We start from the raw sequence: 12,565 nt of genomic DNA on the forward strand, positions 1-12,565 counted from the left end.
TGTGACAAAATGCTAAATGTTAAAGGAGTCAAGCTGACTAGAGTCCATGACAATAATCAGAGCCTCGCACAGCTCATTTCTTTATCAAGGATGCTCAGATTGATTTTCTCCACACACTGTGCAAGTTGTGCTTTGGAGCAAAGCGTGGTGGTGTTTGCACGGGGAGCGATAACCCAGCAGCTCTACTTTATTTATTATCAAGCTGTGCTTTATGGGAGAGATTTCATAAATATTCTAACAGAAAGATACTCTTTTCTGATTTTTTTTATAGCTTGAATGCAAGTTGACAACCTGCTTATTGCATTTACTGTACTACTACTACTACAGTAGTGATGTGCGACGATACCACTGATTTTCTTTTCTATCCGATACGAGTAAAATTCAGGCTGGTATTAGCGATACCAATCCGATACTTTTGTGCAAATATATCCCATGTGTCTGCTAACATTTTTAAAGTTGTGTATTTCAAATTACATAACCCGTAGCGTAAATAATACAATAGAGTTTATTTTAAACTCTGAAGTATATTGAGAAAGTGGGGTGGATAAAAATGTAGCAAAGCTAATACAACAGAAAAAACAGGACAAAATCATGCAAAGTACACAAACATGCGGTTTCAAACCATTAACAGTTGGTTGGGGGCGCATAATAAATGGAAATAACATAACATAAAAAAGAAAATAAGTAAAATAATAAAAGCATTTTTCACTATGAGAATAAAAAGAAAAACAATCAGTAAAAATGTAGGAAAAAAAGCTGAGAAAAGGTTTAACGTTTTTAACTAATAATAATATACTAAGTGACCTATAACACAACATGTTCTCTTCAAATTAATATATCTGTTTATAGCATTTTTTTAAAAAAAATTAAAAAAATGACCTACCGTATGCGGCCGTATACCCTGATCTTAAATATTAGAAGCTCTCAAAATAAAAAATAAAATATAATTAAAATATAAACAAAATTTAGTTAGTTAATAAACAAATTCAATTAATACTAACTTATGAATTTATTTGAAAAATTACAACAACCATAATAAACACTGTTAAATGTGTAACTGAACATAAATATTGTTGTACAGTCAGAATTTTTGACACACTTTGACACACACAAGCTGAAATGTTCTATAATTAATATTAATGTACTTAGTCACCTATAATACAAAGTTGACACAATATCTGTTTTGAGCATTTTTTTCAATAAACAAATAATATGGGTCCCGCATACTTTGACTTTTCAGTATGCGGTCCTTAGTGGAAAAAGCTGAACCAAAGTATCAAAAGTATCGATATTTTGATCTTTAATGTCGGTGTTAATATTTCGGTATCGATACGCACATCATTAAGCAAACTCTACAAATGCAGCTACATGTCCACGAAAGAGATCTCGTCACAGCCAAGTTGACCAAAAATCAACCAAGCAAGTGTTTCCTTGTTTCGCCTTTGAAAAAAAGGTGAGGAAGAAAGTCGGAAGAAAAAATTGAATATGCATGTCAAAGTTTAAATGGTTTTAATATTAATGGTCTACTTATTTTTACACTCTTAAGTATTTGACTGAGACACTGAATTGTTTTTAAATTCCCTCTCGAGGAATATACGGCCAAACGTTACGTTAACAAACTGGCGTATCATTCCACGGAATCAAGCGCCCAAACAAAAAATCCCACATTGGACACTCAGTCTCTTTTTGTTGTTGTTGAGTACAACTGCAAAATAATCCACCAAGGAGTGAAAAAAAAAAGTTGCAATGGAAAGTACATTGATACAGAAGGTGAGAAATACAATTGAATTTAGGAAATAACTTTTGGCAAAGTATGAAGGTGATGTCCTCGTTTCTGCACATCAACAGTCTTCAATAAAGTGATGTTATGTGTTAATTTTTCCATTTCATTCATCACTTCTGTTTTTTCACATTGTTTTCTGCATGTAAAACTATTTTCTCTCAAGAAAAAGTGTTGTGATTATTTATTTTTGTTTGTCTAGAAATGACCAAATGCACTTACACAATTTCTTGTGGAAAAATTGCTCTAGTTTTTGCACAATTGCGTTTTTGTCGGCCCTTTTGGAACAGATTCCCAACTAAAACCGAGGTACTACTTTACAAGGTGTGCAGAAAATGTTTTCACATTTCGCAGCCTTCTTCCAAAAAGAACCTTGTTTATTTTAACATTATTGGTGTTGTGTGCAAAATTTTCAGGTGGAAATGGGTTTCCTTCATTTTGAACTAGGGCAGTGACATAAAATGTGGAACAAGTGAAGTGCTGAGATTATTTCCCAGATGCATGTATCGTTATTAACAGTGGTTATTGTTTTTATGTTTTACCTACACCAGGAGATGTGCGTGCGTGCGTGCGTGGGTTCGTTCCGTTCGTTCGTTCGTAACTCAAAAGTTATGGACAGATTTTCCTGAAAGTCTCCAAAAATTTCAGAAATGTGGAACAGGTACTAGATTTAGGTGGTGATCCTAAGAATTCCTACTAGGTGTCACATTATCTTACATCTGTGTGTGTGAATGCTAGCGGTCCAGCCTCCACCCACAGTGTGGGAATTACAAAGGGTTCACTCCGTTGATCTTATTACGCTATTGAACAAAAGTGCTCAGCTGCTGACAGCGATGTAAGGAGTGAACCCTCTTGCAGCCTGTTTGTAAGCGACAGAAGAACCAAAATAAACAGCAATTTACTTTATCCTTTGTATAATTACCTCCACCAGAAGGTTATGTATTTGCTGGGGTTTGTTTCTCTGTTAATTAGTTAGCAAGATATTTTAAAAAAGACGGATGTTGACAAAACTATCAGGAAATGTCAGAAATGGGATAAGGAATAAGTGATTACATTTCGGGGCTGATCTGGATTGCCAGCAATCGGAGTGTTGCTGGTTACTGGGGTTCAATTCCCACCTTCTACCTTCCTAGTCACGTCCGTTGTGTCCTTGGGCAAGACACTTCACCCTTTGCCTCTGATGGCAGCTGGTTAGCGCCTTGCATGGCAGCTCCCGCCATCAGTGTGTGAATGTGTGTGTGAATGGGTAAATGTGGAAATACTGTCAAAGCGCTTTGAGTACCTTGAAGGTAGAAAAGCGCTATACAAGTACAACCCATTTATCATTTATTTATTGGAAGGAAGAGCATGGTAGAGGTCTGCGCTCTTTCTTGTTACACGGCCATCTTGTGTTTTTGACTGATCAAAATTAAATTATTCAATGATCTTGAAGATGTAATGTAGGTTTTGGAATTTTTGCTATTCAATAAAGAAATGTCAAGAGAAAGCTAATGTCTTAAGCTAAGGTATTTATTTGAGATCTCAAAAAAACATCAGGTTACAGAGCAATAGGAGAAGTGAGAGAAGGGCAAGAGAGAGAGCAACTAAGGAACTTCCAGGTCCTAATGCCATGAAAAAGGAGGGATTGAGGGGTTGAGTGAAGTGTCCAGTAGACAGGGATGCAAGCATGGGATAATACGGAATACAACACAACAATCTTTGTCCCAGACTTACAGAAGGTGGGAGTTTGGGCTCCAAGACTGTATCAAGGCCATGAAAATGTTTATCTTTGGACAAAACCCAGGCCCCAGACAGCTGAGAAAGAGAAAAACTACACAAGCATTTAGACTAAAATAATCGTTTGGACAAGAGAATACTAAAATGCTAATTTGGCCACAAGTATCTGTATCGGCATTAGTATGACCGATCCTGCCTCCCTTAACTACTTGGTATTAAATCTGGACTCTCTAAGTGCTTTTGTAGTTCTTCTTGTATCACCTTTGAGAATGCTAAAGCATTGAAAAACAATCATATTAACAATTCTAATGAAGGTTTTATTATGGCAACAGTTTGACACTAGAACAGACTATTTGTATTTTTAGTATTTCCTATGGGGTAAATGGAAAATCCCAACAAATGGATTGGATTGTGTTCCACTCGCTCTACTTTATATTCCATGAATAAGTGTGGTTATTAATACTAGCCACGTGTACATGGACATTTATTTAATCTGATCATTATTCGGATTAGAATGTAACTGTGTACATGGACCCTGAAAAAAGTATTTGATGATGACGTGCATTTTCATGCATCAAATCTTAAATCGGAATACTTTACTTTGACATGCGCAGAACCAAACTTAAACGGAAAGGTGTGTTATTTGTTCACTACTTTTGTTTTGCCTCTTTTTTGAAAAGGGGGTGTTCTGTGCTTTTTATATTGTGATTATTTACAGGTTGTGGCGTGTCTTCTTGTTACAACATTCTGTGTCTGTCTGAGGCCAGGCGGAGCACTTGGAGTAGCTGTAACGTTGTGAATAAAACAGCTCGTTCATCCCTTTTTTTATTGTTACATCGACACGTGACACTCCAAACCGTATTTTGTTTTTGCTAGTCTCATTTTTAAGCAACAAACCCAACAGTATATTACTCTACGTCTGTACATGTTGAATGTTGGGAGACAGCAGCAAGACAATCACTTCATTCCGAGACTATTAAATTTAGTCCCCGCTTCACTACTAAAGTATAGTTGACGTCACAGACATGCGCAGTAAGGATAATCCTAACCCGAATTTCGGAAGAAGTGTTTTCATGCGCTACAATCTGACTGACTTTTGGCATAAACCATACGTCTAGATCAGAATGAAATTTTGATCCGAACGTGTTTGATCGGGTCAGAATATTCTGAATGGCGTGTTTACATTAAGTATTTAATCCAATTACCGTATTTTTCGGACTATAAATCGCTCCGGAGTATAAGTCGCACCGGCCAAAAATGCATAATAAAGAAGGGAAAAAACATATATAAGTCGCACTGGAGTATAAGTCGCATTTTTTGGGGAAATCTATTTGATAAAACCCAACACCAAGAATAGACATTTGAAAGGCAATTTAAAATAAATAAAGAATAGTGAACAACAGGCTGAATAAGTGTACATTATATGAGGCATAAATAACCAACTGAGAACGTGCCTGGTATGTTAACGTAACATATTATGGTAAGAGTCATTCAAATAACTATAACATATAGAACATGCTATACGTTTACCAAACAATCTGTCACTCCTAATCGCTAAATCCCATGAAATCTTATACGTCTAGTCTCTTACGTGAATGAGCTAAATAATATTATTAGATATTTTACGGTAATGTGTTAATGATTTCACACATAAGGCGCTCCTGAGTATAAGTCGCACCCCCGGCCAAACTATGAAAAAAACTGCAACTTATAGTCCGAAAAATACGGTAGATGTGTTCCACCCGAATGCAGCTGAGATAGGCTCCAGCACCCCCTGCGACCCCGAAAGGGACAAGCGGTAGAAAATGGATGGATGGATGGATGAATAGCTGTGTCCATGTGCACATAGCTACTGTCAACATAGTTCCAAATATTACAACTTCCAATGGCGACTGAATTTCGTGATCATGACGTGGATTCACTGGTTTGAGTGACAGAACATGTCGCCTCAACTGATGAACAAGAAGAATAGTCGCTAAGGAGGCAGCTGTTAGTTTTGCTAATGTCCTCCAAAACAAGATGAGAACACTGGAGCTGTGTTGATGTATAGACATAAAAAGCCTGGTTAATATTCATGTCACTGCACCCAGAGCAACATGTGCTCATGCATATCTTTACCAGCCCCTTACTTGTGTGCAAAACCCTTCTGCCAGCCTCCTGGCGTCCCATTTGGGATAAGCAGGAATAATGAAGTATTGGCTTCTTTCAACCTTCTCTTTTCGTGCGTCATAGTGTTTCAGAGTTGGGAAAGATTGCATTGCTATATTGTACAGCGTGTCGTGGGCAGGCCCGTGAGCTCATTCGTGATCCTCTTATGACAGTCACTCACTCACTCGGCTAATTACCATCTAGCATACGCCTGCAGTAGGAGTGGAGTGGGCTTATGAAACAACATGATTCACTTTAGATAAGCAGTGCATCGACAAGGACTGAAGGCAAATCATTTATGGAATATCTCAAACTGTGGGGGCTCCATCTGGTGGTACGTCAAACAATCACTCCATTAAAGCACAGTGTTTTATTTTTCCTATATTCAAACTGTGTGTAATCTCACATAGCCAACCACATTCAATATACTTGTTCAATAAAACAGCTGCCTCGTTTTTAATGAATACTTAGGCCTACTACGCTACTGCATTTTAATGTGGGTCATTAAGGTGGCACTTGTAGAGACAAGTTTTTTCAGAGGCGGTACTTGGGGGAAAAAAAAGTTTGAGAACCACTGGACTATTTCATCTGCAACTGCTGCAGACAGCATGGAGAGGATCCTCTGAGTGGGAATGAAAGTGTAACGCTTGTGTGTCTAATATTACCTTCTCATTCCTGCGAGTCATAAACAGTCAAAAATGCTGCTTTTGCTTGCCGGGTGTCATGAATAAATTATTTCCTCCTCCTCATCTCCCCGAGAGCACCACACATGGATGGACGGATGAGGGTGGGGTGGGGATGATTGACAGCAGTGCGGAACATTCTGCATGCAGAGTAAAAAAAAAAAGTTGTTAAGAGGAGGATGCAAATGCAGGCCGCTCAGCAGACTGTAAACTCCGCTTTCTAAGAGCTGAATAAACCTTTTTTTGACAAGTTGCCTCTAATAATTAGCATGTAAAGGACTGCTAACATAGAAGACCTTAAATCAAAAGCTTCTGCAGTCGACGTCATGCATGATGTCACACATGAATGAATTACAAAAATACAACAAGTAAGTTTGGTAAACATTGGGCATATTGACAGCAGAGTGCTAAGTTGTTTTTACGTTATGGCCTGGTTGCTTTTACACTTGTTTTTCCATTCATGGAGGACAGGAAGAAGTCAAATACTTGTTGTCAAAGACATCAAGGAACTAGACATATTGAAGATGACATAATCTCAACCACCAAGAAATACAATGCACAACTCTGCTGCAGCTGAATGAAAAATAACTTGACAGTAGTAACCATTATGACAATATTAAGTAATACATAACATACAGTGACCATCACTAATCACCGGTGTCATATATCATAAATCATTATGTACAGTTAATATTTTCACAACGGTACGTATATTAATGTGTCATCTTTTTTTTCCACACAGGAAGTGACCTTAAATTCTTATCAGTAAAAGACATGGAGAAAGAGTAGGATTAGGCTTTGTTTCTTCCTTCTGTGGTAATGTTGTATTGTTCAGTTCAGTTTCAGTTTATTTCGAACAGCAATAGATTATATCTGTCTATTACCTGACACCTTCTATGTTAACTACTTGTCTTTGTTTTTAATGTCTATTTTCTGCTGGATCTACTCTCTATTTTTATGCTGCTGCTGTCACATATACTGTAATATTGTACATGGTAATTGTTATATTTTGTGTATATGATATAGACATAATATAATATATCAGTATATATAATATACTGTACATATATTATGTATATATTACGTATATATGTTATATTTTATATCGCTATATTTAGTCTATTTATACCTGCATTGTCCTTTCCATCCTTACACTTTCCATCATTGTAACTGAGCTACTGTGTGGAACAATTTCCCTTGTGGATCATTAAAGTTTGACTAAGTCTAATGTCTAAGTCTAAGTCTAACATGTATACGATACAATGTAATGCATCACACATTTCCAGTTGTTTCATTACAGCACGTCCGAAAAGGAGTACGAAGAAGCTGAGCTTATTTAATCCTACCCCTTTTCATACCATAGCAATTGTATCCCATTTCGTTGTTCTCTGTAACATAACAGTGAATAAATAAACAATATACCATAGTAGGTAAACAAATATTAAATACATAAATAATCTTGCAAATGTAACCACATGGTGTTCCTTAATATAACTTGTTAAACATGTCTGAAACAAACAAAAAGGAATAACTTTCCAAAAACAAGCCATCTTATGCTTGGTTTGCTATACTTTGTTTTGGACATGCTAAAAGTTACATAAAGATCATCCCGTGGTTACATTTACACAATACAACAAGTCTGAAAAGAAATAGGAAGAAGCAGAGTTTACTTGATTGCAACTCTTCTTCTCCAATACTGATAATCGATACCCTTCCTAGCTTCTATATGTTGACACAATACCCAGTTCGCTTACATTGTCGTTTGAATTTTTTTTTTTTAGTGTTTTAAAATCATCCCTCTGTAATTAAACAGAAAGGAATAAAGTTTGCTATCCTTAGCCAATAGTTTTTGTATAATTTAAGGAAAATATTAAAAATGATACAATAATGATAAGAAATAAGATTAATTGTAAGAGTTTTTAAAACATTAATTACCAATACATAATAAGTCAAGATAATAAAACATTTAATTTACAAGCACCTTTCAAAAAAAAATCAAGGACACTTTCCAATATACAGATAAAATAATTATAAGATAATGATAAAACAACAACGGATGAAATCAATATGTAACAAATAAGTAGGGGTGACGTTGTGGATGGCCTTTAAAGTATAGAGAAGAACTTTGTAATCAATTATTTGCCTGACCGAGAATGAGTAAAGTTTGTGCAGGATGGGCGTGAAGTGATGAAATGAGGGGATTTTGCAGAGTTATGGACTAGTTGGAGCTTGTGGAGGGACTTCTGGGGGAGGACAAAAAAAGGGAGTTGCAATAATCGATGCGAGAGATGACCAGACTGAACAAGGATGGAGGCAGCATGGACAGTAAGAGAGTGGCGCAGCCAATTAATATTACGGAGCTGGAAATAAGCAGAGCAAGTGATGTTATTGATGTGAGGTCGGAATGACAGCGTGCTGTCCAAAATGACACTGGGGAGTTGTCAATACTTGAGAAGAAATGGTTGACTTTGGAAAGTGAGGATTTTGTACTATTAAAATTATCTCCGGTTTTGTCAGTTTAATTTAAGGAAGTTTGAGGTGAACCAGCATTTTATTTCAAATACGCAGGAGGTGAGGGAGGCAGGTGGAAGTGTGGCGTTAGGCTTGATGGAGAGGTGCAGCTGGGTGTCATCAGTGTAGCAGTTAAAGTGAATGTTACATTTTCAGAAGATATGGCCAAGTGGGAAATGGTGAATGATAAAAGGGGCTCAAGACAGATCTCTGGGTAACACCGGTTATGACTTAAAGGATTTGAGCTGTATAAACTGAGTCCGGACTGTGAGGTAAGAGTGAAAACAGTCCTGGGGGGTGTTGATGATGCCAATGGGTGAGAGTGTATTTAGTATTAGTGTATTGGATGGTGTCCAAGGCTGCACTCAGGTCCAGGAGGACGAGGATAGATAGATAAATAGTACTTTATTGATTCCTTCATTGAGAGAGGTCCAGAATCAGCTGCAGTGAAGAGGTCGTCCGGGAGTTTTAATATGGCAGTTTGTGTACTGTGACAGAGGTGAAAACAAAACAGGAAAGGTTCGTAGAGGGAGTTTTGAGTTGAAAGGTCAATTGGAAATAGGACGGAAGTCATTGTAGTTGTTAGGACCTAAACAAGGTTTCTTCAAAGTTGGAGAAACAGCTGCAATTTTTTAAAAAGTGACGGAAAAATAAATACATAGATGTCAACATTTTGACAGAAATGCAATTTGTGAATAAATTGGGGTTATTTAATAAGCAGTGAAAAGAAAGGTAATGTGTTGGGGAAAAATAATGAGCAAATAAAACATTTTAAAACAATGATTTCGTTTAAAAAAAACTAAAAAACTTTACCCTTAATGCTAAATCCAATTTTTTTAAATTGTCTGCACAGCTTTAGTTTTAGAATGCTGGACGTTTGACACTAGAACAGATTATTTCTTTAATTTGATCATGGAAAAGTAATTTCCCCCATTGTGGGATAAATAAAAGTATTTCCTATCCAATTTATGCAAATAGGCTTTACTTTTTTCTGTAGGTCAAACAGTATAGAGATGCATTGGAAAACACAAAACAAAAACTAGGTAACATTATTTGGTTTATAATAAAATGAGTTGGCTGATTATTAAAATATATACTCAAACTTAAAACTCAAAATTAATATGCAAAGCACATTTTACAGTTGAAATGTGAAGCTAGCGGGCAGATATAAAAGATAGACACACACATACACATACTACACATACATTCACTGTACAAACACACACATACATATACTGTACATATACATTCACTGTACAAACACACATATACACATACTGTACATATACATTCACTGTTCAAACACACATACTGTATACACATACTGTACATATACATTCGCTGTACACACATATACACATACTGTACATATACATTCACTGTACAAGCACACATATACACATACTGTACATATACAAGTACATATGCACACATACACTCATGCACATAATCACGTTTCATCAAACATATATTAACGTTGTTGCCCTAGGGTAAACTGGGTATAACACATGGCACACTGAAAAAGCTTAACCTATTGTTACTATAACAATCTACAAGGTTAATGTAGGTTGCTTCTCTTTCTTCCCCTCCATTTTTCTGCATTCTTTCGTATCTCAAGTTATCATTACGTATATGTATTGTTGCATTTGAACAATTGTATTGTTGATAATAAAGGTAAAGTACTGGTATTGTTTATTATCAATAGCACTATTTCTATTGGTATTCATATTGCTCCATTTTTAGTGTAATAATGCTCATTGTCATTTCTGTATTTTTTTTAAAATTTTCGCTAACTGCTTATTTGCTATTACTTTTACCATCATATTTGTACGTGTCGTATTTGCTGATGTTGCTCTGTTGTTGTTGTTGTTGTGTTTGCTGTTGTTGTTTTTGTCTCTCTGTCTAATCCCCCTCTTGTCCCCACTATTCCCCCCTCTGTCTTCCTTTTTCTCTCTTTCTATCCCCTCCTGCTCCGGCCCGGCTGCACCAAATGATAATATAAATACATTTAATAAAGTCAAAATACAAGTAAGGCAACAAGAGAAGTATCCTACACTTCTCTTTTGTAAAGTAAATCTGAACAGCCGATATGGGCATCTACATCAACTATATGATTTGCCCGAGAAGCTGGGCAGGACATTATAAAAAAAAAAAAATTAAAAAAAAGATAGACAGCGGTAAATCCCTGAAAATAAAGGAATTATGACTATGCTAATTCGAATTATTAATTAAATAAAGAGTCATTTCGGAAAGGTGGTTAACAGTTGGAATTCACATGCATGCATGTGGGCCCAAATTATTAGGGATTGTCTAATATGCATTTTTTCCCTGTCTTGTTGCATTGTGATGAATTATTTTAGTTTGTCATACAAATTTCTCAATCATTCTGCTTCACGGGCAAGTTGAGGCTCACAATAATTGATCTGTGAGTACAACAAGATTGCTGCAAAACGTTCCTCTTTGACACATTATCTCACACACTTTAACTCTCGTCTGTACCAGAGCCTCTCTTGCGCTGTAAATGAGTTAGTTCATGGCACAGTAAATAACACTGAATGCAAGAATATCTTTCATAAGATGAAAGGGACGGCATGGCGAAGTTGATAGAGTGGCTGTGCCAGCAATCGGAGTGTTGCTGGTTACTGGGGTTCAATTCCCACCTTCTACCTTCCTAGTCACGTCCGTTGTGTCCTTGGGCAAGACACTTCACCCTTTGCCTCTGATGGCTGCTGGTTAGCGCCTTGCATGGCAGCTCCCGCCGTGAATGTGTGTGTGAATGGGTAAATGTGGAAATACTGTCAAAGCGCTTTGAGTACCTTGAAGGTAGAAAAGCGCTATACAAGTATAACCCATTTATCATTTATAAGGTGAGATCGGGGCCAAATCCGACATATGAAGAGACACATTAGTATTCTTAAAAGGGACACAAAGTAAGGACACTGTTGGTAATTTCAACCTTTTACATCAGCAAACAACCCCCCACCCTAACCACATAGTTTTCAATGACATTTCGACAAGTTAGATAATGTTGTCTCCTTAAGAAGCAGTCAAGTACAAATGAGAGATTTAATCTGCGTGTTATTTCCTTGTTTTACCCCTCACTTCACCAAGAACACAAATCAGTGGAAAATAATGACAAGAGAAGGTAGTGGTGGTGTGAAGTGTATTTTTAAGTAGGAGAGCAGAATGCATGCAGATGTGACTTTGTTTTCTTACAGCTCTCAAAGGAAGGAGGGGGTGTTCTCCAAGGGACCAACCACAGCGCGTGTTTAAAATGTCAGCCTAATTGCACCGGTGGATTTCTAAAACAAAACAGAAACCTCATCAAAAATGTGAAGCATAGGCATTCATGATAATTGATAAAATGGCTGCCGGTGGTTTATCTGGTCCAAAAACCTTTTACAGGTTCACCTTTAAATAAGTTTCAGGAAAACAGCTATCACTCGTCTTGTGAAGGACTTTATGTTCCGTTTAGGGTGTTAAAACGGATTTCAGTCGCAGAAAAATGTGTCTGCTGACTGTTTCTTCACATGTGTTGAGTCGACATTGGAGTTGGAAATTCATATACTAGCCAACACAAAAATCTCAATGCATCTGCCCTTAAAATAAACAAAAATACCTTTTATCTTTTTGAGCTTTCTTTATGACCTGCACCAAGTCTGTGGTGTAAATAGTACAATGATTAGTCCACGTGGGATCTAGGCTGCTATTACAAATACAGTAAGGC

General features: G+C 36.7%; 1 protein-coding gene across 2 annotated transcripts in view; it reads right to left on the minus strand.

The window, feature by feature from the left end:
• Window positions 1–5,551: 5,551 nt before the first annotated feature.
• Window positions 5,552–12,565, minus strand: part of b3galnt2 (beta-1,3-N-acetylgalactosaminyltransferase 2) — a 59,857-nt gene continuing 52,843 nt past the window's right edge. The window contains exons 13-14 of one of the 2 annotated variants that reach the window (XR_009827254.1): window positions 12,055–12,140; window positions 5,552–6,467 (exon numbers count right to left, since the gene is read on the minus strand). The gene's annotated coding sequence lies outside the window, so the exon portion shown is untranslated. The remainder of the gene's footprint in view (window positions 6,468–12,054; window positions 12,141–12,565) is intronic. The other variant, XM_062058543.1, reaches the window with a different exon arrangement.

This window comes from Entelurus aequoreus, linkage group LG09 (assembly GCF_033978785.1).
Source record: "Entelurus aequoreus isolate RoL-2023_Sb linkage group LG09, RoL_Eaeq_v1.1, whole genome shotgun sequence".
NCBI lineage: Eukaryota > Metazoa > Chordata > Actinopteri > Syngnathiformes > Syngnathidae > Entelurus > Entelurus aequoreus.